Source organism: Limulus polyphemus, unplaced genomic scaffold, assembly GCF_000517525.1.
Source record: "Limulus polyphemus unplaced genomic scaffold, Limulus_polyphemus-2.1.2 Scaffold3819, whole genome shotgun sequence".
NCBI classification, from domain to species: Eukaryota; Metazoa; Arthropoda; class Merostomata; order Xiphosura; family Limulidae; genus Limulus; species Limulus polyphemus.
In genome coordinates, this window is record NW_013669429.1 from 105,347 (window position 1) to 111,285 (window position 5,939).

Sequence of the window (5,939 nt, forward strand, 5' to 3'; positions counted from 1 at the left end):
ATGCGTAGCTTTGAGGTAACACAAAAAAAGGTGTCGGTGGGTTTGTACACATTTTTTGTCTGTGTTTAATTGTGTGTAAATCTAAATATTAATATCAAGGAAATCCACAGAAGAGGAAGAAATATTGTGTGCGTGCTTAACACAAATGTGGTGTTTTTCGAATAACCAGCAGAGTGAAAAAGTTAGGCAACTAACAACAAGAGATCACCGAATCTCCGGTCTTGATGTATACTTCCCCCTCTAGTTGCAACAATTAGGTCACAGAAAAAGAAATGGGACACAATTTCACACACACACACATTGGTGACACAGATATACAATAAAGTAAGCAATACAGTATACGATGAACAATAGGGCATGTGATATGTTTAAGACTAGCAAGAGCTAATACTAAATTTGTAACTGAAAGAAGATCCCAAGGAAAGAAATGGAAATGTTGATAATTGCTAATGGTCAAAAATGAAGGTTAGTTTTACCCAATCTGAGTCAGTATATGCGTGTAGGATCTGTTTCACAGGGAGCATGTTGTCCATTTCCATGGGAATGGCATTAGAGAGCAGCATGACTAAATAGGTATTTGCCAAGTGGAGACCAATGGGTCTATGGATCACACAATTCATGGTCGCCAGGGATATACATTCTATGGACGACGATTTTTTGTATGAGCACATGTGTAATCCATAAAAGTATCACACTTGATCACAGTATTTCAAGTATATTATTTTCCCCTCTTAAGGTAACTTCTAAAAGAAATCAATGGTTGTAGTCCAATGATTATGAGCCCCATTCAACACCCACATCTTGTTGGCCTTTTGACCAATTATTTTCACAAAATAAAATTTTTACAATCTAGATCCTTGGTATTTAAGGTCAAACTCTGGGCCATATTGGCTATCTTGTTTTCAACCAGCCAGTTTAAATTTCCATTCTTGTTTGTATGCTGAAATTCTAAGGAGAATACATATGATTACTGAGTCTTTTCCTTTATCAAGGAGCTGAACTTCTCAACTGACCCAAAGACTGCTGGAGCCAGCCTGACCATCTATCTTGTAGAGCTTATGGACGAATATGCATTTCTGTTAATGCATTAGATGTTCAAGATCTTAATAAATTAGTTGTTTGGTTGGTGCTAAAGTCTTCACAGGCTAGGCTGCCTTTGTCAGAGCAGCTGAACACTCCTTTACCCCAGGCCCTTGCAGGATAGTGTAGTGGGCCCATTGATTGATCAACTGATCTTCACCTGCATGTTGATCTTTGAAGACCTGCTTTTGGTATAACCACTGCTTTCAGTTGCCAATCACGGATAAAGGAGAAATGGCAGACGTCCTAGCATCAGCAGCCCCTACACTGATGCCCATCAGACGATAAATTTCAAAGTCATGGCAGAAATATCAAATGTGTACCCACCTCCAGAGGGACCATTAAATCTCAAAACCCTGAAAGACCTTTCCAAAGTTAAGATTGCCTCAAGGGGTGGCTATATGTTGGACAGTCAGATGCAAGGCATTTGTTGACACTAAACCAGCACCTAATACCACAATGGCAGCAATAACCCCTCCTGGGCTATGGACTGATATAAATAGGAGAAAGATAGTTGGGACAGACTTCATGAGTGGCTGCAACACTACCAGCAATAACCATCCAGGCTAGCTGAGCCAAATAGTGAGTCTCGACTTTTAGGATCTCCTAGACCACCAGTAAGGCAAAGCAATGGGTCTCTGCAGGTTCAATGGTCGAATCTCTATCATAGTGTTTCTCATGCATAGAGCATCTGATAGGGCTTCATCTTGACAGATCCCTAGTTGTAGTCTTGATATTGTGATTGTGTCTGTCTTGTCTGGTCTATCTGCGAAGACATCTACATACTGGCACAGTAGCTCTTGTAGGTCTTTCTTCTGCTTGTCTCTCAGTTCTTCACTTGATGTCCTTGTATGTCTCATTTTCACCAAGTGTTCTTAGGCCTTCATCTTCTATGACAAAGTTACCATTGATGGTTTTGCAACTATGACAGCCACATTTGCAACGTCCATCTGTGCCACAATAGCTGCTCCTGTTATGTCCTCTTCCCTCGTGAAGTACCTCTTCAATAGATTGGAGTGGTAGATCTTGGTTTTTCCATCCTCTTTCACTTTCTAGTGCATTCTGTGGACCACTTACTGTATTCAAAGTTCCTTTCCATTGCAGAGTGAGTGAGTTTGTGAGTAGCAGAAATAATGCCTTCTGTCTGACCCTGAAACGTCGATCCTTGGCCTACTTGTCACAGAAGTGCTTTTGATTGCCTTGAGCTGCATACAAATTTTCTCGAGTAAGTTGACAAGTGACAGGTCTCATTTAATTAGGTCTGAGATCTAACACATGTTGGTATGTGTTTCTCACTTCTGACTCTTCTTTTCCTGTCCACAATTCTTTCAATATCTGCACTGGACCTCGTTCTGTTTTTCCATACAGTAACTCAAAGAGTGAAAATACTGTACTCACTTGTGAAACTTCTTGGTAAGCAAATAATTCTGCCTGCAGGTACCTGTTCCAGTCACATGGTCTCTCTTGGCTTATATACTTCAGCATGCTCTTTAAGACTCCATTGACTCTCTCACAAGGTCCATTACATCTAGGGTTGTAAAGAGCTGCCTAGTGCTGATGAGTCTGCACACCATTTGCAACAGTCCTAAGATAAACTGGGCTCTTCTGTCACTCAAGACTTGTTTTGGAAAGCCTACTCTGCAGAACACTTCCAGAAGGGCTCTGCTACTCTCTCTGTCTCTATTTTTGACAGTGCTATGGCTTGTGAATAACGTGTTGCATAGTCAACTACTGTCAGCACATAGTGAGTGCCCTTGACAGATACAAGTGCTAGTTGTCTGATCAAGACCACAGCTACTCTGCTAAACAGCTCTTCTCTGAGAGGCATCTCACCCAGTGGCATCTTGGCTACCTTTCCTCTAGTTACTGTCCTTTCACAGATGTCGCATGACCTGCAGAATCTGGTCATATCTCCAGTAACCCATGGTCAATGGAAGTTGCTGAGGATAGAGTATGCCATCTTTTTTGCTCCTAGGTGTTATCCCACAATCGACTCATGAGTCAGCTTCATAATTTGAGTCCAGTATTCTGTTGGTACTAGGATCTGTTTATCTTCCCCAGTAGAACTGCCTTGATAGATCCAGTACAATACTCCTTTTTTGATAATATATTCTGTAAGTCTCTTTCACTTTTGCCTTGTGCTCTACTTACTCCCAGGCACTGCCCTAAAGTTTCTGCAGTAAGGGGTCTTTCTTCTGTACCTTCTTCAGTTCTCATAGACTTACAATTGGGATGTCACCTTTTGAGACTTGAAGGGGTTTGATGTCTTGCTTGCTCATCTTTTTTGTTTTTTTAACCATTGTGGTGACTGTGGATGCCCCATCAGTCTCCTTTCTATCTGGTTCCTCCAAATTTCTGGTATGTGATATTTTGCCAATCACCAAGTTATAGATGGGTGCCTTAATACACATAGCCTCAAGACCTCCTACACAGTGTGGAATGTTCACCTTTATTCTTGCTAAGGGAAACTTTCTCATTGTTCCATCAATCAGCATACACAGGTGTACCTTACCTATCATCTGACCATCAGATACTAGACTGCTGCACTACTGCATCCACTACCTTATAGGATTTTCACTTTCTTGTGCCCAACATAGCCTTCACCTGCTGGCATGTTGTGATTTATTGGAACCTCTTGATGTATATCACATGCTTCGATCACTACTGGCACTGTTGACCCATTTGCTAACTTGAGCTGACCAAAAATCATACACTGTTTAATTATGGTAATATTACTTCTTCTTCTTGTGGTGAATCTGATGAGTTGTCTCTATTCGGATTCCTCCTAGCAGCTGTGCCCATGGTGACAGTCACTCTTTTCTTGTTTCTTCCAAGCACTGTCTTTGTAGATAGCTCCAGCTACTTATTGTTGAGATTTATAATTTTGTTTGTTCATGACAGACTTGCACTCACTTGCAATGTTCCTTATTTTATCCCAAGCATGGCATCTCTTCTGCCTTTTGTCTGTTAACCTCTTGTCACATTTTTTTGGCATTCTGCATCTGGTCAACCACCCCTGATATCAACGTAACTGGTTATTCCTGGAATTGCTTGTTGTATTCCCTCCATGAGCTTCATATACTGTTCTGCCAACTTAATCATCTCGCCCACCTCTTTTGGAGCCCTTTCCTTTAGAACAGTGACATGTCAGTTGGGCATGTCACTGTTATAAAGGAAATGACCATGTCAGTTGGGCATGTGATCATGAACTGTCCAACCATTAGTAGATCTAGTCAGTACTCCTTGTGATGCATCGCCATAGATGTGCCACAAACCAAAATACAGGTTCTCCAGTGTCAGGTTTGACTTCCCTGAACTTATACTAAAACTTTAGCATTTCAACAAAGCCACTTTTAATATGTCATAGTCCGTGGCATCTTCTGACGTCATGCCAGCTTACATTTCTGGGCCTTTTCTTGTAAGAAGGGGGCTGAGACAGACTGCCCAGTTGCCTTTGTCCCAGTTCTGTCTTTGAGCAAATCTTTCACATTTCTCTGAGTTTGTTAAACAACAAGACCTAGAGATAGAGAAGAGCATCGACACAAAAGAGAAAAAGAAAAAAGCAGAGAAGAGAAGAAGAAAGAGAGAAAGAGAAAGACGAAAAGGGAGAAAGGAGAGACTGGAAATAGAGAGAGAGAATAAGAGCACAAAGAGAGAAAGAAGAAAAGGATAGAGAGGAGAGACTAGAAATAGAGAGAATAAGAGCACAAATTGAGGTCACTAAGTTCACCTAACAGAAATACAGTGGATCCAAGAATGACAATGTAGTCACAGCCAGCTGACCTAAGCTGCCTAAATTTGATGAACAGAAAGACAACATTGATGCTTTCCTTCGTAGCTCACCACCTTTGAGCTCAAGTTGCTCATTTCTATCTATTCACTTATCAAAGTCAGTCAACATAGTTGCATAGTGTGGTTGTGACCTCTACAATATTTTTACTACCACTATAGCTTCGCGTATATAGTCCTGATACGTCTGTGTTCGTTTGTTAACTTTTTCATAGAAATTCTTTCCGAAGAAACTTCTGCAGCAGAAGATTCAAGTCCTTTCTTAAATAAAACTAGTTAATTCTTTCTCAATTCAACTTTGCATTACACTTAATTTCCACAGTCACTTTAACTTAAACTCACGCTATAATTCAAAACGATTCATGCCCTTTACTTATGGTCACTACCGGGCTTGACTCAATTGTCCATCTCTGTCTGTCTGCAATTCTAATTCCGATTAATTTTCGGGCTTATATATTAGAATACCGCACATCTAGCAAACACTCGAGCATTCACGAACCTTCGAGAATATCATAACGTGTTACTAGTGCCACGTGACTTCCGCTGTCGTAACACTGCCCCTTCCTTAGTATTGATCGTCCCGAACAATAGCCACTTAAATTAAACCAATAGATAATTAACAATAACTTAATTAAATGTACAGAATTTAGAAACACTACAAACACAAAAATTAAAATTCAACAAAGTCGGGACTATCTTCTTCAGTACTGGCTTCTGCTTCACGTGAGGTTCATCTGCTCAATCAGGATTGTCCTATCATCGGTAATAGTCTGTTTCCCTTCTCAAAACCGAGTAGAGTTTCTTCTTCGACAGTGGCCTTTCCAGGTGACACGTTTTCAGCGGCGTCATTTGTTCCCTTGTTCATATCATCCCAACTGAAATGTCCTGGACGTGATAATGCCAAAGCCTGTTGGCATGCACCACCCTTGGCTTACCTCGCCGACCACATTTTATTCGGAAAGTCACGTCTGAGAGACGATCCACTATGTCATATGGGCCTTCCCATCGAGAAGACAACTTAGGAGACTTCCCTTTGGTCTTCCTGGGATTATACAACCATACCTTGTCTT